Genomic DNA, 20,813 nt, shown 5'->3' on the forward strand with positions numbered 1-20,813 from the left:
ACCCTGCCCTTGAGGAGTCTACACACGTATTGAGAACAATAAATTTTTTAAAATACACAAATGAATATTTCTTTGACGGTGATAAATGACCTCAGACGGTGTGCCCAGTGGCTGGCACTGGTGAAAGGAGCCCCCGCATCCAGGGCAGTAAACAGCACAGCAGACTTTATGGCGAGCACGTCCTTATTGTCGCTATTCGCAGGCACTGAAGCACAGCTTTTATGTACGGTCTCATCTAATCTCATAGCAGTTCTACGAAGTTGATAACTCGTGCTGCCCCAGGTGACAGAGGAGAAAACTGAGCCGTAGAAAGGTTCGTGGATTTTCCCAAGGCCCACAGCTCGTAATTGGGCGTGCTGGTGGGCTTCAAAGCCAGGCAGTGTGACTCCAGGGTCCACCCTCTGAACCCTGCCCTGGACACCTCTGGGGTTGGGCATCCTCCAGGGAGCAGGCAGGCTTGAGGGATTAGAAGAATGTGAGTTGGCATCTCAGGCACAGGGAAGTAATAGCTGGCTGAGGGACGGGGTTGGGGGAAAAATGGAGGCTTCTGGAACCTTCAAAAGAAAACGAGTGTTTTGTGAATAAACAAACACTCTGGTGGAGAGAGAGCACATTGTGAATGAATGACTGAGGGTAGAGGACCAAGGAGCCACCAAAACCCAGTGAGCCAAAGCGGGGGTGGAGAGGAGCAAGCTGGGAAGTGGAATTCAGGGACAGGCTGTCCCACACCATCCTGAGGTGGTGGGCAGTGGGGGAGGTGCATTCACGGTGTCTCCCGCACCCCTCAACCGAGAAGATGCAGGGGGTCTTGGAGAAAGAACTTCAGCTGGAGAAGGGAGAAGGCTGCCGAGAAGGGCAGGCGGAAAGCAAGAGGCAGAAAAAGAGGTGTTCTGATTTCTCAAAAGTATGCCCCACTTAAAATGAAAGCATTATCCTGAGCAGGAAGAACAGAGGCAGGGACACCCTTTAAATAGCTTTCATGAACAATATGGTGGGCCATGTGCCAGCCCACAGTGGAGACACAGAAGTTCAAAAGCTTAAAACAGGGTCTAGAAGCGTCAACGAAAAAGGAACATCTTTTCCTTTAACGGATACCAAGCATGCTGGATGGGGAGCTTCCCAAGGCCAGGGCTATGTTTTCTCACCTTTATATCCTTACTCACCTGTGCCTGGAACAGAAGGTCATGCAATGAGAGTCTGATGAGTTAATGGGTGAAGAGATGAATGGAGGAATGAATAAAGGATGAGTAGCCTGTCTCCAACAGACTTTTACTTCTTAGAAAGCAGGGTCCACGTCTGGTTACACGCTGCCTGCTACTGCTGGTGCTCACTGCTGTCTACAGCGCGCCCTAGGACAGGGCAGGGTGGGCCGACCCACCTCAGATGTGTGTTGCCTCCAGGGAGGGCCCAACCTTCCCGAGCCCTCTGGTGGCCATCACCTCTCTCCACAGCTCTTTCAGGGAATCCCACCCCTGGCAGCAGGGCACTGGGAAAGCTGACCTTGTGGCCTTAGGCTGGTCACATGTCCAGCCTCTTCCCACTGGGCCAGAGCCAGCCGGAGGAATGTTCTCCTGATGCTCCCTCTGCTCTGGGCCTTTGCCGAGCCCCACGCAGAGCCCACCCCTGCTTCCTGGTCATATTCAAACCCAGCACAGAATTCCTTCCTCCCCATGGAACCTCCACACCACAGGCTGGCTCGTTTGCCCACAGAATCTGAAAGAGGAGGAAGTGTTGGGAAGACTGTGAAAACTCCCAGGATGCTTTCAAGTTCAGACGTGACAGTGGGTTTTGTTACTCATTAAAGGAAGCACCTGACTTCTCCTTTCTTACCTGGAGAAAGTAGGTAATCAGCCTAGATTAGTTAAGGACTTCCACACAAATGTCACCATTTTCACAGTCATTAATATTGATGGGATTTGTGTTTGTTTTCAGTTCTAAAGAAACATTTCCCAGGTAACTAAGGGAACCTTCAAGGGCAGAGGTATCAGGCAGGAGAGAGATTTAAAATAAACGAGCCCGCTGTTCCTGCTTCTGCACAGTTGCTTCTTCCAATTCAAGCGACAGGATCCTGCAGTTCAACGGCAGAAACGCCCGGAGTGAGAGCACTTCCTCTGCCCCAAATGTTACTTAGTCATTGGTGTCTAGCATTTGATAAACCTGGTTGAATTTCTTTACTTCTGCGTAAGTCTGATATGGAGAACTCCAGCTGAGCCATTGTGTGTCGGTATGATTTATGCTCATCCTTCCTCCCCGTAAGGTGGGATTACAAAACAGTAAAGACTCCTTGAAGATTTGTTTTGTGTACTCCCGCTGCCTAGAGTGGCAGCTGGGGCACCGTAGGTGTTCGGTGACAACAGACAGACAGCTGACTGACGTTCGGTCTCCCTGGGGGGGCCTTCTCCTCAAGGCGTGATTGTGCTGTGTTTCCAAGGTGCCGCCACCCAGCCCAGGATCTGAACAGACCCTCTCCTTTTCTGTGGAACTGCTCACTGTTTCTGAGATTAACACCGGTGAAGGCATCCTCTGCCCCACTTCGAACGCGCACACAAGTCAACAGCTGTAGCGGGAGGCAGGCCACTCTACCTGGGCATCAAAGCCTCAGGGACACACTCCAGCCTTCCCCACCCCCCCCACTCAGACGCAACCTCTCCCCAGCATCCTCTGCCAAAAGCAGTTCGTAATCTCCAGGTTACAATTATCAAAGGAAACAAAATCAGACAGCCACCGTGCGGGAGCCACAGGTTTTCTGACGTGCCACCAAGGCATCTCCAAGGTGATGGTCCATCTCATTCCAAGAACCTATACACTCTACAACCCTCTGCTGAAAGGCAGGTGGCTGCAGCACTAACGGCAGCTTTGGCTCAGGCTAAGCCACCCTCCCTCCTGGTCTACCTTCTCTTCCTTCTGAGGCAAGGCCCAGGTGCTGCCACCTACAGATGGCTTCTTGCCAGTCTGACAAGCACCTGGGTACCTCTGTGTGTACCCACACGAGCACACGCATGTATGCCGAGAAAGGAGGGTGTTCCAAGCGCACTTACACTGAGAGAACAAACTCATAGAAAGTACCACACTCACCCACAAAACAGGTCAAGGGGAGACTTCAGGGCTGGGTGGAGCACTGCAATGTGATACTGTTTTAGGAAAAAAAAAATCTGCCTATAAAATTATACATGTTTACTGAGGAAAATTTGAAAACTAGGGAAAAACATAAAGAGGAAAGACATAATTACTCCTAATCTCACAATCCAAATTACCCACTGTGAAACCCTCTGGTGTTCTCCCCTCTGGTCTTCATTCTATGCAGAATGCTTACACATATTACCTGCCTGTTTTACACATATTTCTGCATAAACAAAATCGCACATACAGTCTTGCATTCTGCTACTTATGTTACAGCAGAAACTTCTCGCCAGTAATCTTCAGAAACATTTTTAATCGCTGCAGAACAACAGTTCATCCTGTGGAAGCCAGATACCATGTCTAGTACGTTCTCCAATGGTTGGAATCTGTGATGCACATCTTTGTGTAAAAGTCCTTTTCTGCTTTGCCGCTTAGTGCCTTGCGATAGATTTCTAAAAATAGAATCACTAAGCGAAAACGTATGACTATTTGAGATCCTTCACACCCACGGCCTGTTTTCAAAGATTAACTCTACCTAAAATCCCACAGGTAGTAGATGGAATAGACATATTTGCCATGTGTTCGCATTATATAATCTTTTCTAAGTTGATCATTAGTTAGGGTACTGCAACAAGCCATCCCAGCATTTCGATGGCTTAATACAACAAAAAGCTTTTGGTTCGGTTCACTGTCTACTGTGGGTACGCAGGGCGGTTCTGCTCCACGCAATCATGCAGAAATCCAGGAGTCCAGGCTCTTTCGTCCAGCACCTGCAGCACCGTCGTAGGCCTCAGAAACCCTATTTTTTTTTCCCCATCCAGTGAACAAACAAGGGAAAAGAGAAATTGTGACAGGTTGAACTCGCAGCTCCATAAAGGCAGCTCACATCACTACCACCCGTGCTCCATTACGCAGCTTAGCCAGAGAGCCAGACTCACCACAAGAGAGCGGAAAATGTGCCCTGCCCGTATTCCCAGGAGGGAGCCTTCTCGGGGGCACCCCTGGTACCGGACGGGCATTCAATGTGTTTGTTACAATAGGCAAAAACAAAAAAAGGAACTCATTCTAATGGGCACTCTTTTGATCTTTAGTAAAGTGGAACAGGTTTTCATTTTTATTAGCCACGCGTACTGTCTCTTTCTCAACCTCTTTGCCGATGTTTCTGTAGTGCTAACAATGTTCTGAATTTCAAGAGCTCTTTCTAATATTAAGGATGGTAACCCTAATTTTGTCAGAGGCCCTTTCTAAGTTCGATTTTTGCCTTTTAATTTTGTTCATAATTTTTATGTACATAAGTTCTTATTTTATGTATTTGAATCGATCCATCACATCCTTCGTGACTTTTCAGATTAATATCTTATCAGAGAATCACAAAGCACAAAAAAACTGGGAGAATCTAGCCCAACTCCCAAATTTCATTATCTTGTAGCCCTGATTTACAGACGAATAAATTGATACTCAATGAAACAAAATGACCGGTGCAAGGTGTTCAGTTAATTACAGACAAAGCTAGGATTGGGGGTTTTAAAAATGTATTAAGTGCACCATCCATGACAGCCTAGGCTAAACACTTTTCAGATATTTTGACTGATTCTCAAGCCAGCTCTCTGAAGAAGGTGTTGCCGACTTCCCTATTTTACAGAAAAGGGAACTGAGGCTGCGAGCAGTGAAGCAATATGCCCGAGGTCACAGAGCTAGTGAGTGGCAGCCACAGGATCTGAGCCCCAGCCGGCCCAATCTGTGGAGTGTGGCTCCTCTAGCACGACCATGAGTGCCTGTCAGGTCTCCTGACATACTGCACCAAATATGCAACCCCAGGGAGCTGCGGCCTGGGCCCTGGCCAGGGCAGATGCTGTGCGTGAGGATGTGCTCGGCCTGTTCACTCCTGGGAGGCTGTGGCCTTGAGTCCAGGATATTTCCTCAGGGCTCCCACGCATGCGCCTGTCCCGGCTCGGTGTGCTGCAGCCACCATAAATCAGCCAGCCACACGCTCTGCCCTTGGTGCTTCTGAACATCAGGGGGAAGGATTTGCCTTTTCCTGCTCAGCTCTGCATTGACACTTGAGTTATGTCATTATTTTTTTAAGTGATAGAAATCTAGTCAGTGATTTGTAGCAGTCACTGAGGCTCAATGGATGCGAAAAGGCTCTGGGTAGCCTCGCAGAAGAAAGCAGACACCTAGCCGATTAGTCTCACTTCCCCGAAACAATTCTGTGACAGGCTGGTAGTAGGGAAAGCTGAAATTGGGTGCCATAATTAAGATTACAATAATGTGAAACAGAGAGCTATCTTATCAAATAGGAAACGTTTTCAAGGAAATCAAGAGAGGCAAGTCCTTGGGGTCAGAGGTCACCCAGAGGTCAAGGGGAACAATAAAAGGCAATTGGGTATAGCAAGAATAAAACTGTTCCCGTACCCTTTTTCCTGCACTCCTCGGTCAATGGCCATGCAAATCTGTTCTCTTCCCATCTCTTCTGTCTGTCTTGTCAGTCTCCCTGTGACCTGAACCAGGCCTGGAAAAACACCAGCAATAGCCCGGCCGTCACTGAGGAGCTGTGTAGGCCGGCTGAGGACTCTTACACTGTGACCTCTTTGACCGCTCTTTCATGCTGAGGTCTCAGAAAGCAACATCTCAAGACCTATCCTCTTATTCAGACTGCTTTCTTGTATTTCTAATTTCCTCCTGCTGATGGCCCACCTAAGATGAATAATAAAGGTACCAGGCTACCAGCTCCACCACCACGAGGTTTCCCACTTTGGTGGTGGCATCACCATCCTACCAGTGAAGCTTCTTCCCTGGGCTTCTGTGACTCCAGCTTCTGGGTGCCCGAGATCCAGTCTCTTGCCAACACTCAACTCTTCGCTTGCCTTCTCTCTCAGATTTATGAATGGTCTCTCCCTCCATTTCCACCAGCCTCATCCAAATCATCCTTCAGATAATTATAGTCAGGGTTTCTCCGATTTGCCTATGCACCTCTGTCAGAAATCAGAGGGGCATGTTTCTGGGCTCTCTATTCTGTTCCAGTGACGTATGGGCCGATCCCTCTGCCGATACCACGTGGTCTTGATGATTGCAGTTAAGTACGTCTGGAAACCTGGGGGACTGATTCCTCCTACTTCATTTTTCTTTTTCAAAACTATTTGCAGAAGTTTGACGATGTTGTGTCTTGGTATAGATTTCTCTTTGGAATTCAGTAAGCTCCTTGAATCTGTATGCCTGTGTCTTACCCTAGCCTTGGGAAGTTTTCGGCAATTAGTTCATTGAGTATTTCGTTCAGTCCCGCCCTCTTTCTTCTCTCCTAGGATTTCAGACACCCACCGCATCTTCTGTTAAGGCCTACAGGTCCCTGAGGACCCGCCCCTTTTTCTCCCCGCAATGTTTTCTCTCTGTCGTTCAGATTGGGTAATTTATTGTTACATGTTCGAAGTCATTGACTCTTCCCTCTGTCACTCGCATTCTCCGGTTTAGACCACCCAGTGAGATTTTATTTCAGGTATTGATTTATTCAGTTTGAAGATTTTCTGTTTGGTTCTCCTTTACAGCTTCAGTTTCTTTGCTGAGATCTTTCTGTATTTCTCTTGCGTTTTTCCGAGCATGGATCTCTCTCACTGATGCGCTGTGAGGCTGGCTGCTTCAAACCCTCTGGCAGACAGCTCCCACACGCCTGGCTGCTCGGTGGTGGCAGCGGCCTAGAGTCCTATTTCCCTCAGTCTGAGGTCTCCCTGGTTCTTGGGGTGATGACTGATTTTCAGTTAAAACCTGGACATTTTAGGCATCATGTGACCAGGCTCTGGGTTTTCCTTAAACATGGCACTGTTCCGGCAGGTCAGGGGGCACCACCTCATTACGGTCAGGCAGGGATAGAAGTCCAGGTTCCCCACGTGGCTTCCACCAATACCCAAGGGGCAAAGGGAACTCATCAGTACTATTGAGCAGGAGTGGGAGTTCCAGCTTCGCAACAGGTCTGCACTGGTACTCCCCTAGCTGGGAAGGTAGGACTGAGCGTGTAGGCAGCAGGGCGGGTGTGGGGGAGAAGGTGATCCATGGCCTTGTTGGGCTGGGTGTTGATAAGGGTTCTGACTCGCCACTAGGCTTCCTCTGACCACCTCAGTGGGGAGAGGAGGGATGTCTCAGTCCTGCTGAGTGGAGTGAAGTCCAGGCTCCCCACACATCTCCACTGATAACAGGTGCTCAGAAATGGTCTAGGCTATCACCGTTCATTTAGGGACGAAGAGTCAGTGACTCCAGAGATGAAGCAGGGATTGCTGGAGGCCAAATGGCAAGTTAGTGGTGAAGCCAGAGCGCAACGCCCAATGCCCGTGGCTCCGAGACCACTTGTCTGCGATCCAAAGAGTTCCTAAAGCGCGGGACAAGCCAGCCCCCAGCCCAACGTAAACTCTAACCAGCCAAAGGATAGTTAGTGGCTGCCACCTCCACATGCTGCCAGAGCCCGAGGCCAGCAGCACACGGGGTTATGCGCCATCTCGCCCTGAACAACACACACACATCTACTGAAGACAGACCTTCTCACCCAACCCCCACAGAAAAGCCACACTCGTGAGCCAAGAACTGCAACGTCACAGTCACCTTCAGGGCTGGTGGTCTCCCGTCTGGAGAGGATCTCGGCTTTCCTACCGTCCGAGTCCCTGACACAAAGCCACAGCCGGGAGCTGCAGAGCTCAGGGCAGCCTGCAGGCCAAGCTCCTGGCTGGAGAGCTGGGTCTGCACCCCGCTGCAGGCGCCTTCCCGAGTCCCGGGGCCTCTTGTCTGGTCCTGGCCGGAGGTCTCAGCACAGCATCGCTTATTCTCCCGCAAGGGAAAGCAAGTGACCCAGGAGAGGAAACTGCTTTCTAACAGCCTTTGTTTTCTTTTCCATTTAAAAAGGTTACTGACTTTACTGCATGTGGAAAGAACCAAAAGTAACAATTTCAAAGAGGCTCAGCATGTTTTGGAGCTGACCAAACATACAGAACTTTGGGGAGGGGAGTAAAGAAAAGGAGGAGAGAAAGGGAACAAACATTCACCCCACATTTGACACAAGCCTTGGTGATCCCCCCATGCGCCCCCCTGGCTATTAGAACGAAAGTGCCGACCCCCGCTCCCCCGCCCCCCATCAGTCTGCTAAGCGTCAGGCAGAGGTACTAGACTCTACAACACTATGAAATAACAACTGGTTTTATGGTGTACAATTGAAATCGTGAAACTTATAAAGTCATTTGATGTCGAAATTTCTGAATAACGTGACTTAAATTGTTAAATTCGTTAGAACAACTTCTTAAAGAGTTACCAGCTGTGCTGAAGTAATCGCCCGGGGTGGTATCGAACAGGCTGGTAACAGAACTTGTGAATTAAGCCAAACTTTAACGAACCCTGGAACTTCTATGAGTGATTTTGGTGACTATTGGGAAATTTTAACATTCACTCTTTTGACAACTTAAAACAATTTTCAGATATTACAGTCATCTAGACCCAGCGTCAGCAACCTCTGGACAGTGGGCCAGACCTGCCCCAACTGCCTGTTTTTGTCAAACGGTTGAACAAAAATCAAAAGAGGAAAACTATTTTATGATGTGAAAATTACATGAAGTTCAAACTGCAGTGTCCATAAATAAAATTTTACTGGAATACAGCCCAGCCCATTCATTTACGTAGCATCTATGGCTGCTTTTGTGTTCAAAAGGCAGAGTCGATCGGTCGCGACAAAGACCATCCAGCACACAGAGCTGAAATGCTAACTCTCTGGCCCTTTACGAAAAGCATCTGCTGACCCCTGATCTAGACAGTCTGTCTAATGATGACGCCAGACTAAAGCACGCTGAGCGGCCAGCCGCCACCAACAGCCAGCGAGGCCACCAAGGAAGCCACGTAGTTGTCCCCAGACACCAAGCAGGCCATTTATGAGCAAACCCCCTGAGCAATGCTACAGACAACACCTACCATGTGAGAAGCAACATTACGGCAAAACTCTGATAGATTCTAAGGATGTATCAAGCACATGTGCATACGCTTACATTTATTTATTCTGTGGGGAAAAAACAGTCTGAATAATGAGAGATCTGTATCCTGTGAGGTCCTCAGGAATGCCGCCCTCCATAAAACATAACAGGCTTTTACTTCCTCTCTCCCCCTGCCACCATCCCCCAGATTGTTCCCTCTGTCAAGGCTGCGGGGAGGGCTCCTGTCTCTCTCAAGTCCTACCCATCTCGGTGAGACGCCCTTCCTCTGGGCCCCCCGCCTCCCTGCTGCATAATGCTGACCACGCTGATCACCCTCTCCGCCTGCCCCCCCAAGGCTGCAGGTCCCCCCTCCACCACAAAAACACCATCTTCATTTTTAAGCTGGATGGACCTCGCCGTGCTCTTTAAGGCCCAGAGCGGGCACTTGGTTTCATTGTAGGAACGCACACTGTACATATGCTGCCTTCTCTCACTCCTGCAGCGTGGACAGGGATGATTAGTCCGCCACAGGAACGAGGAAACTGAAGCCCAGGAGGCTGCTGTTCACGCCACGCACGCTGTAACAAGTGGCAAAGTCAGGACAGGGATTCACGCCATTCACAAAGCAGGGTACCCGACACCAAGTAGGGCTCAGAAGTACTGAGTGCAAAAGAGAAGGAACGCATGGTGACGCCCACACAGAACCACTGGGGCCTATCAGCGTGGGCTCAGAAGTTGCTAAGACCTTAGTGAAAGAAGCCAGTCACAAAAGAACAGGTACTGTGTGATTCCACGCACATGTGAACACTGTATGAAGCCGGAGTGTCCCTGTGTGCAACTAAGCAGGTCCCCGCCTCACAGGGCTCTTACACCACCTACTAAGAGAGGTGCTGAGTTCCCCAAACGGGAGCCTGAGGGAAGGGCAGTACCTATGAAGGAATGGAAAGGGGAGGCAGGAGACAAGCACCCACTCTTTCTTGGTACTCTCGGGGGCTCCCGGGTGCCTCTTCTCTGACAAGCTTCTGAGCAGCATCAATGTTAACAGAAAGGCGCCTGCTTTTGACCTGGTTAGTAACACGGCTGGGAACTGAGTTTTCAAAACAGAATGTCAGAGTAAGGGGAGGGGAGGGGAGAAAGAAAGAGAAAGGACAGCAAATTGAACATTCCTTTTGGTAGTACTAATTGATTAGGGAAAAACTAGAAACAACCTAGATTGCTAACAGGGAATGGGGGACGATGATGGAGAAATGATGGGAATGGTCATTATGCTTACAAATGTGAACCTTGCCCTGGCTGGGTGGCTCAGTTGTTTGGAACATCATCCCATACACCAGAAAGGTTGAGGGTTCAATCCCAGTCAGGGTATGTATCCAGTTTGCAGGTTCGATCCCCAGTCAAGGTGCGTGTGGGAGGCAGCCAATCCACGTTTCTCTCTCACATTGATGTCTCTCTTTCTTTCTTTCTCTTCCTTCCTCTCCCTCTAAAATCAATAAAAACATATCCTCGAGTAAGGATTAAAAAAAAATGGAAACCCTCACTAGGTCAAGAGTGGGAAATGTTTCCATAGAATCACATGTGAAAAATACAAGTGTGTCCATACTTAAATTAAAATATAGGCAAATATCAAGGAGAAAACAATCATGTAAGCTGTTAGTGTACTATGCAGATATGTGAAGTGAGGGAGGAAGGGGAGGGGGAAGAAGAGAAGGAGGAGGGGGAGAGGGAAAGGGAAAAAGGCGGGAGGGAGGGAGGGATGGGGTGCTAAAGTTACATGTGCAGTAAAACTCAAAAAATAAGAGTTGTGGGGTTAGAAATCATACAGTCCTTCTGTAAGGCTATTTGACTGTGTGTATCAAATACTTTAAGAATATTTTTATCTTTTGTCCAGAAACAACGCAATGCAGGAACAGAAATACAAAAAATGCACCAAAGATAGTTATATTTATAAATCATATTGAAAAAAATGAAAATAAACATGTCCAAAAATAGGGGGCTGTTTAAGCAACATTAGTATTTTAAAAATATTCCGCAGCCATTAATAAAATCATGCTTTGGAAGAACTATTTAGTGACTATTTAGTTCACAGAAAATGTCACCCTTTGCGGCCATGCATCCGACAATAAATATAACAATACAGGATGTATTGTCAAGTGAAAAAAATTAGTGAGCTAAACAGTATGTTCAACATGATACCGGTTTTATGAAACAGTTTGTATGTGGCCCTGGCCACGTAGCTCAGTTGGTTGAGCACCATCCCAATATTCCAGGGCTGCGGGTTTGATCCCCCGCAGGGCTCCTGCAAGAATAACTAATGAATGCCTAATAAGGTGGAACAACCAGACAATGCTTCTCGCGCTCTCTGTCAAATAGACAAATAAAAGATTTAAGGAAAAACAGTGTGTGTGTGTGTACATATGTATACAGTGTTGACAGGTAGACAGTAGAAAGATGCATATTAAAAATAATGGTCATCAGTGGTTGGAGAATTCTGGTTTTTAATTTCTTCTTTGTATTTTTCTATACTGTAAGTTTTGTACAATAAATATACCTTAGAAACAGACCTCACTTTCTGCAATCAGAAAACAACGAAGTATCCTATGTGGAAACTTAGAAGGCCAATCCGCACTGCTGTCTCAGCACGCGGCACCGAATGGCGGGCTGCAGCCCCAGGTGAGGCGGTGCGGGCGAGGTCTGCACAGCACCTCCAGGCAGGGTCCAAGGCACCCACACCGCCACTCCAGGATGGACCCCCACAGGCTTTGCCAATGGCATAAGCCAGGGGCAGCCCAACCTTCGGGCCTGCCTGCTACTGTGGACCCAGGAGCCCAGCCAGCCCCCACCCGCCCCCACCCGCACACTCGGGCCAGGGCTCTCACTGCACCTGCCTCCGTTATTACAGTCCTTTCAGTCTGCCCACAGTAAAAACTGGGCATTTTTTTGAGCTGCATCTGTTTTGAGGCTATAACTCCACACCTCCTCTAAGAAAAATAGCTTACTTTTATTTTAAAAGTGGGTGACACCACAGTCAAAAGGAACGGAGTACTAATACACACTGCAACATGGACGGACCATGCGAACACTATTCTTAGTGGAAGAAGCCAAGCACCAAAGACCACACTTTGTATGATTCCATTCACATGCAATGTCCAGAATCCATCGAGACAGAAGGTACATGAGTGGCTTCCAGGGACTGGGGGAGGGAGGAGTGGAGAGTGACGTCTGATGGGCTCGGAGGTTCTTTCTGAGGTGATGAACATATTCTGGAATTAGGTAATGTTGATGGTTGCACAACTTTGTGAATAAACTAAAACCCACTAAGTTATACACTTTCAAATGGTGAATTACAATTAGACTTTTCGGTGGATTACAATTGGACTGAGGCACTGACTGCTCCTTATTTTCCCCAGATCACACGTTTTAGAGTCCGGTGAATTGGAATTCAGACAAAACTCTGACATCTACTTGCTGTGTGAGCCCACGTAAGTTCCTTAACCTCTCTGAGCCTCAGGTTTCTAGGCTGTAGAACAGGAGTAATAATGACCAGCTCACACGGATTGTTGAGAGGATTAAGTACCTGACGTTACAGGAACTCTCTACTAATAGTGCTTCCTTCTCCCTGAGCTGGCCAAAGATTGAACTCCAAACAGAATGAAATCCTGGGCCTTGACTAAAACCTCACTAAAGTCCAGGGGGCCTGGGCACCTGTCTGTTCTGGAAAAGACACTCAATGCAGCTAGAAGCTGGAACGTCAGTGCATAACCTATAACGAGACTTCAAAACTTGAAGACAGGGCTCCGCCTCCAAGTCTCACCTCTAACCAGCAACAAAAACCCTCATCCAGTCTCAGAGGGCCTCCCTGTGGCCTGGCCTTCCTCTCAACCATTGAAGTGTTACTATTAATAGCTTCAATCAAGGATGAGGCAAAGGGGCTCAGAGAAACCAGAAAAGGGAGCCGCTTTAATTTGTATCCATTTTTTTAAACGTTTTAAAAATTCACTTTGTTGAATAATACATTTTGTTTAAAAACTTTACACAGTTAAAAAATGAAGCGCAGGTCAGCAGTATCTTTATGATACTAAAAAACTAAATCAAAGACTTCGTTTTTAAACATTCCCCCTCCCTCCCTAAAACGTTACTGTAGAGAGGACGGTCTCTACAGCTCAAGTTTTGCTCTCCAAGCAGCTATCCTCTCTACCCTCAGCCTGTTGCCTCGGCTGCCACGTCACAGCAAGGTTGGCAGCGGGGAGAGCTGGTGTGGAAGTGGCTGTGCCACGAGAACCAGGCAAGTGTCACCGCCCAGCCCACCAGGTCTGGCCACCAGGCCAAGCCTGGAGGCCGGGTAAGGGGCAGGCAGTGTAATAAAAGGGCAGCTGGAGGCAGGGAGCCAGCAGCAAAGGGAGGGGCGAGAGGACCAGAATTCGAGGCATGTGAAGGTCAGGGGTCAAACAAGCAGATCAATCAAAGGGTAGTTTTCAATTCGCCCTAAGCAAGTCTTAGAGGGGGGAGGAGAAGCTGCTGAGATCCTTCGGAGAAGATCTGCTGTCAGACCTTAGGGAGGATAAGTGAGGGAAAATTCTAGCAGACATTCGCACGGCACTTCCCCATGTCCGAGACTGCTTTAGGCATTTTACAGGGTCGTGAATCTCCCCCATCACCCCCATTTTACAGGCTGGAAAGCTACAGCACGTGAAGTTAAGGAAGCTGTTCGGGGACACACAGCACAGCGGAGCCAGGGCCTAAAGCCTGGCTCCCCCCAGCTATCGCCGCTGCTGCCCACCCGGGGAGGCGGTGTCCCCTCCGGCAGTGCCAGACCCACTCCTCCATCTTCCTGAAGATGACACGCCGCCTGAGGCTCTGTGCTTCAGGAGGGAAAGTCTGTCCAGCAGCGACAAATCTGTAACTTGCTGATGTGATCCAAGCAGGTGGAGCAGCCTCCCAGGTCTGTGTGCCCTTTCCATAAGAAACTCGCCTCTCTCTTGACTGAGCTTGCAGAGAAACAGTTAGGTCCAAGACACGGTTCGGTTCGTGGCAATCACTGGGCTGCCTCCCCTTCCCTGGATGCCTGCAGCTAATCTCCTCACTATTTCCCTGCCAGGGCTCTGACGGCCATGGTCTAAAGGGTTAACATCTCATTTCCTCCTGTCTTTCAAGCCTTAATCCCCATCCTGAGTTGGGTGCATTCCAAGCCCACCTGGAGCAGGTCAAGACGAGCCTGGCCCATGGCTGGCCCTTCATTTCCCCTGGCAGGAGATTAGATGGGGCGCCCATTAATCACTCATTACTGGGGTCCTCACTGCTGGCCAGCCCTCAGGCAGCCAGCCAGCTGGCTGGGAGGGTAGGGCAGGCCCCTCCCCTGCCCAGCCCAGCCCAGGTCCAGGGCCGCCCAGTGCCACCCTTCTGGGACGAGACACCACAGTGCAAGGCTGGCCCTGTGTCCTCTGGACCACGCCCAAGAGGAGAGGGATTCAGGGGCAATTCTGCCAAGGTACCTACCACTGAGTGATCAGCTTCAGCAAGGCACCTCGGAGAAGGAAATGTGCAAAGTGCGTTTAGGTGAAAGATTAGGTAAAAAGAAGACATCGGCAGCAACAGACCACTGTACCAGGATGACTAACGATTAGTAAAGAAAACTGCTGCCTACTCGCTTCTTCGATTCTACCGGGAGGAATCTGAGGAGAGGATGCTGGACGGAGAATTCATTGCTGTTGTTACTGCACAGCTGGGCGTGTTCATGGGCTGGGTTTCAATGTGAGGTTGCAAGAGTCTGCCCTCTAGACACAAACCCCCTGAACCAAGAGGGCCTACGATTATATAGTTTTCTACAGCACATACTTTGGGCACCGAGAGCCTGCCGAGCACTGATCAGATGCAAGTAGATAAGAAAAGTGGGACAAAAACTGACACTGAACACCTACTATGTGCCAGGCCTTCAGCAAACGCTCTGCATGCCGGCACACTGGCCCCTGCAGCACCCTCCAGGCCTTTATCACAGATGGCGAAACCAAGGCTAGGGGTTGGAGAGGGGCAAAATCAAGGCTTCTAGAATGAAGGAACTCTGTCAATGACCAGACCCCGCCCTGGTGCAACTCACTGTGCCTAGAGGGAGTCACCCGAAAGGGATGGCCGGCCCCATTTGGGGAATCCCAGCCCATTCCTTACCCCAGGAAACTTGGGGTTCCCAAACAACCCACCCTGATCCTTGCTCAGGCCCAGAAAGCAATTCGCACTGAGCCTGATGGAGGCAGGACTTCCATGCCTGCCCCCATCAGCCCGTGGGGAGTATATGCTTTCAGGACTGCACTGAAGACCCCTTTCACCATAAGAGGGTTCTCCACCTGGCCCGGGTCCACCATGCTCCACGGCTCACTCCTTAGAGCAGGGGGGTCAAACTCATTTTCACAAGGGGCCACACCAGCCTCGTGGTTGCCTTCAAAGGGCCGACTGTAACTTTAGGACTGTGTAAATGTAACTACTCCTTAACTAGGGACAAGGGGCTCGACGCTGCTGCCGCCGAGTAGAAAAAAGGTGCCAGGCCGGATGAAACAAGGTGGAGGGCCGGATCTGGCCCGCGGGCCTTGTGTTTGCCACCTGTGCCTTAGAGTCAAAGGCCTCTGTTAGAAAGGAGCCTGTTACCTGGAATAAAGTGGCCTAGCAACTGACCACCTGTCACTAGCACCTCAAACCTGAGCCTGCAGAAGAACCGCCTTAAAACTGTCAACTCCTAGGCCCACCTCCACCATGGAACCTTTTTTTTTTTTTTTAATTTTTCCACCAGATCCTAACTCTGATGCAGATGTTCTGAAGACAATCCTTTCAGGAAAAAATGATGCCTTGGAAAGAGTGCCAGACTTAGAGAACCAGGTTCTAAGATTTAGGTTCAAAGCCTGAGTTGTTGACTTCAGACAAGTAACCTGAGTCTTCCTCCTTATAAAATACAGATGATAATGTCTCCATCACAGGTTGCCGGAGGAATAAAGCACCACGCACAGCATACACCAGTGCTCACTAAACATAACCTGAGGAAGTTCATCAGGCCAGCGAGGCGCCAGAAACCAGAGAAGGCAATGTTGGTACATTGTAGAAAGAAAAGAGGGCGAAACAGGCCCAGGCGATGTGGGGTGTCCCAGCATCAGGGCACAGGTCCTGCTGAGGAGGAGGGAACAGGAGGGGTCCTGAAAAGGAGCGGAGTCAGAGGAGCACCCTAAAGGCAGGACCTCCCACTGAACACCCTCCCTCCTCCAACCGCCCCCCATTCCCAGCACCAATCTGTGCCGCGTGTTAGCTCCCGACATAGCATTTCTGGCCCATCGTGTTCACAGAGAAGACAATCAGTAAGTGTACATGAAAGCTTTGTGTCCACACAAACATACATAAATACCGCAATTCTGTATGCACACGTGCACACTCCCCAGATAAAAGGGAGGACGTTCAGAGAAAAGACGAGAAAGACGGGGAAGTGGGGCCCTGTCAAGTCACGTTTTGGACTTTGCTGGTGCCGGTAATGAGCTGGCACTGTGGGAGAGGCCCACAGAGAAGAGGCCAAGGGGCTGCTTGGAGAAAGTTCAGGTTGCCTGGGAAGATGCGGCTCGCCCACCCAGACATGTCCAGGCTGAGTGGAGAGTCAGGGCAGAGAATGCAGGAGGACACAGAAGGTGGTCCAGGGGGAGAGAGAGGGCAGTGTTCAAAGGAGGCTGGGATTCCCTTCCTCGTGCGACCTGGACTAGCAGAGAGGACATCTGAACTTCTGAGCCACAATGAAGAGGCTGGGTAAGTGGAGTGAGCGTTTCAGGCAGGAAAGAATTGGGGTGCCCTTGCATCGATAAAGCACACTGGAATTAAGACGGTTTTAGATGCCCTGATGAAGAGTGACCTTGGTTCAACCCTGTCCATATCAGCACTTTCATATCGCTAGGGCTTTGCTCAAGCTCTTCCCCCCAGCCAGAGCCCCTCCCTTCTTCCAGCCTCTCCTCCCTCTTTGGACTCCACCTTACGCTTCAAAACCTAGCTGTAAGGTCTCTAGCTCCTCCCATGCAGAAAAATGAGTCCCTCATCTGTGCCTCCTTGATGTTTTGCACACCCCCAGTATTCTGCACTGTTTTTTTGCATGTGGTTATTTCTTTAGGTCTCTTTCTCTCCCAGGCGGCCATGAATCATCTGCTAGCCTGTCAACAAATTGAGGACGAGGGTATTGTCTTGTTCTTCCTCGGAGCCCCAGCATACAGTTAGCAGTCCCTGGCACACAGCAGACACTCGAAAATATCTGCTGGAGGCAAATTCAGTAGAAATGAATCTGCATGCGGGGGCGGGCCATCGTGATTTCTTGAGAGGAATGATGTGGTGAAATCAGATCTTTAGGAATATTAACCTGTCAGCATGAAAGGAGATGGATTCAAATGAAAAAAAGGCGACTCGTGGCCAGGAGTCCAGAGAGGAGATGATCACGGTGCTTTGGACGAAAGGTGGAGGCAGGAAGAACGGAGACAGAAAAATAATTTTCAGTGATATCACAGAAGAATGTAGAAGAGACTTGGTAATGAATGAGCAACGAATGTGGGCGAAGGGACGAGGGCGCACTCAGACCTGGAAACTCTGGACAACTGGGGGAAAGGTGGTGCCATGGGGAGAACTGTGGGGGACCGAGGAGAGAGGTGGTGTCTGGCCTCTCCCTAGTATAACTGGTTGCAACCCCAACACGCATTTCTAAGCAAAACAAAAACCATAACACCTCCAAATCAGAATTTCCAACCCTGATCTTACTCCCCAACTCTGGGAGTATTTTATTTTATTTTTTCCTAACAGCCAGTTAGAAATTGTTTTTCAGGGTAGAGAAGACTGAGATAAAGATAAGACCCACCTGGTGCCCTGCTCTGCCCTGCAAGGACCAGCCCACCCCACAAAAGTCCGGGGGACGCCCCACTTACTCAGTAAATCCTCCACTCTCACTTCCCAGGCCAGGACCTCTGGGGAAACCCCGCTCCAGTCCTGCGGAGGTTTACAGGAAAGTCCCAGGACTCCCATCTGCTTCCTCACACCAATTCCTGGGCGAGGATTTTGTCTTCTAAAGGAATTCAACCTTGGTGCCAACAAAACTGTATAGGAATTGTGAAGTACCGTATTTAAATCACGTTCTTAAACTGTTTGCCTCTTTACATATGGAGACCAGGGAAGACCTTACTAAGCCCAACCACTTCCTCACCTTTATCAGTGAAGGAGAAGCCACGTGCAGGTTACGCAGGTTTTAAGCACTGTGCAAATCTTTGACATTATCTTTAGCCTATTCTGTGTCTGCGTGCCTTCAGGTGTGAACCGGCAGTTGGACAAGATAATTCCTTAGGCCTCTCTTGGGTCTCTGATTCTCTTCCTGCGAATTCCAACAGGCATCCCACGAGATCGCTCAGCTACCTGGTCCAAGACTGCAGATTCACTTACTGCCTGCAGAAGGGAGAAGCGCTGCGTGGTGGGGTCACAGGGGAGACACGAAGAGACCCAAGCACGCACAATCAACAGGCCTTAAGTAATGTAGGCTGGGGTCGCGGGGCTGGGTGCGGACCGCGCAGAAAACACCAGACCCACACACTCCAGATGCTACGTGGGCCCAAGACCGTGGGTCCTGAAGCCCCTTCCCAAGTGTGGGCTGATGTTATTTCAAATATATATATATATATATATATATAAACTCCCAGGTCCCTGAAGCCCCAGGGTGAGCTAGCTCTGGAAAGGCTAATTCTAAGAGCGCGCCAAGGGCCTGCAGGTAGTTGAGCTGCACTCGGGGAAGTGTCCCGAGTTGGAGGAAACACTCCATCCTCTCCGACTCCCGCCGGGCTAGGTTGCCACGGCTTAGCTGACACGCACGAGGATAGGAGGCTTTTTAGGAAACGGCGTGGCCGAGGCCCGCAGCTCGACGCGCTTCCACCGAGACTGGACCGGCCGGGGTGGGGTGGGGGCACGCGGGCCTGGTGTGCCCTCGCCGCCCCCTGCCCAGACCCAGAGCGCGCGGGCGCCGACTCCGGGGCCGCCGAAGCCGGCTGTGCCCGGAGTTGCAGGGTTGGAGGGCGGAGGGCTGAGCGCCGGCGCCGGAGGGACGGAGCAAATCCTCCAGGAAGGGAAGAGGGGAAAGGAGGAGCAGCCGTTAGCCAGGACCTGGCGCCGCGGGCTTGCAGAGTCCGGCGCGGGCGCAGCCCTGCGCGCCCCGGACACACCCACTGCGCCCCGGCGCCCCGCGCCCGTCCGCGCCGCGGCTCCGAGGGGCCGGGTCGGGGCAGCGCGGACCCGGCGCGGCACGCGGCGCGGGCAGCTCTGCTCACCTGGCGGTCCACGTCCCGCAGCGGCCGGCGGCCACCTCGCCTCGCCCCGCGTGGTTCCCGGCGCCGGGCAGCCCGAGCCCGCCTCATGGACGGCCGCCGCCGCCCCGCGCCCGCCCGGACGGACTCCCCTGCGCCCCGGCTGCGCGTCGGGCCGCGCGGGCGGCCAGCGGCTCGGGCGCGCGCGGAAAGCTCCTGCTCGGAGTTCGCGATCCGGAGAGCCGGGACCCGCGCCGCCGCGTCCCTCCTCCCGCCCGCGCTCGCGGCCTCCCGCTGTCATCTGCCGCCGCTGCTGCCGCCGCCTGGCGGCCGCCTCGGAAAGCGCCGCCCCCAGCCCTTCCCCGAGCCTCCCGAGAGGCCTCTCCCGGGGGGAGGGGGAGAGACGCACATCCCGGGGACCGTCCCAGACTTGGACGGGCGGACAACACAGAGGGGAGAGGGGGGCGAGAGTGGAAGGGTGAGTGCGCCGGGCTGGTCACGTCTGGTGAAACCAGGAGGTAAGCGAGGGCCCGATGGTGGAAGGTCTAGAATTCCACGTGAGTCCTACCCGGAGGTTTATGGGATTTATCGAAGGACTGAAGTACTGGAGGGACGTGGGCACCCTCGGGTTGTGGAGCAGGATGGGGCTGGGACAGTAAGCCAGCGAGAAAAATTGTTCTGTAAACCTGAGCAGAGAAGGCGGTGACCGGAAGAGCCCTTGTTTAAAGGGCACACACACAGTCATAATCACTCACAAATTCACACACAAGAGAAGACTCACTGGACTCCCGAAGGCAGGAGGAAAGTTCAAGAGCCCTCCACATTCTACCTGGGGCCAGGCAGCATGGGGGAGAGAGAAAACACTCCCTGGCAGGGGTGGTCCAGCATCGCTTCTTGTCTACTAGGGGTAACACTGTGTGCTAAGAAAAAACGTGCCACAAATCATCATCATTGTAATCATCATTATCATCAAACTTTGATCTGTATACCCAAGCCCATCTTTTTACCAATTGGGAAATACTGCCCCAAAAAGGGCATGACCAAAATTACACAGCTAGTTAATGGCAGGAACACTTCTGGAGCCCAGATTCTGGACTGCTAATGCCGTGCTACACTCTGTGCATCCACAGACAGGTGTTTACAGCTAGGGAGGTAGGAAACAGAGCGAGGAGAGAGAAAGTCTTTCCTGGCCAAGAAGGGGGTGGGAGAGGCTGTCCAGATACAGGTAGTCTCCCTGACTATGAGGCACCCTGTCTGCTTACCACTGCCTCCCAAGTCCACCAGCAGGAGCTGTTTCAAAAGTGCAGGTGCAGGGTGGGGCAGTGAAGGTGGTGGTAGAAGGCAGGTTGCCTGTCCCAGAGCCAGGCAGAACCAGGGATGGGCGTCGTGGGGGTGGGGGCTGGGGGGAGAGCAACAGGGCAGAAGACTCCAGGGAGGAAAGCATGAAAAAAGAGAAAGTGGCAAAGCAAGGGGTCAG

At 51.0% G+C, this 20,813-nt stretch overlaps 1 protein-coding gene across 3 annotated transcripts in view; it reads right to left on the minus strand.

Moving 5' to 3' along the window:
* Nucleotides 1–19,623, minus strand: part of THSD4 (thrombospondin type 1 domain containing 4) — a 547,394-nt gene extending 527,771 nt beyond the window's left edge. The window contains exons 1-2 of one of the 3 annotated variants that reach the window (XM_053928850.1): nt 19,361–19,623; nt 10,330–10,536 (exon numbers count right to left, since the gene is read on the minus strand). The gene's annotated coding sequence lies outside the window, so the exon portion shown is untranslated. Of the gene's footprint in view, nt 1–10,329; nt 10,537–18,252; nt 18,359–19,360 lie in introns of those variants that run through there. The other 2 variants (XM_053928849.1, XM_053928851.1) reach the window with 2 other exon arrangements.
* Between the last annotated feature and the right edge of the window lie 1,190 nt (nt 19,624–20,813).

This window comes from Desmodus rotundus, chromosome 7, assembly GCF_022682495.2.
Source record: "Desmodus rotundus isolate HL8 chromosome 7, HLdesRot8A.1, whole genome shotgun sequence".
Taxonomy (NCBI): domain Eukaryota; kingdom Metazoa; phylum Chordata; class Mammalia; order Chiroptera; family Phyllostomidae; genus Desmodus; species Desmodus rotundus.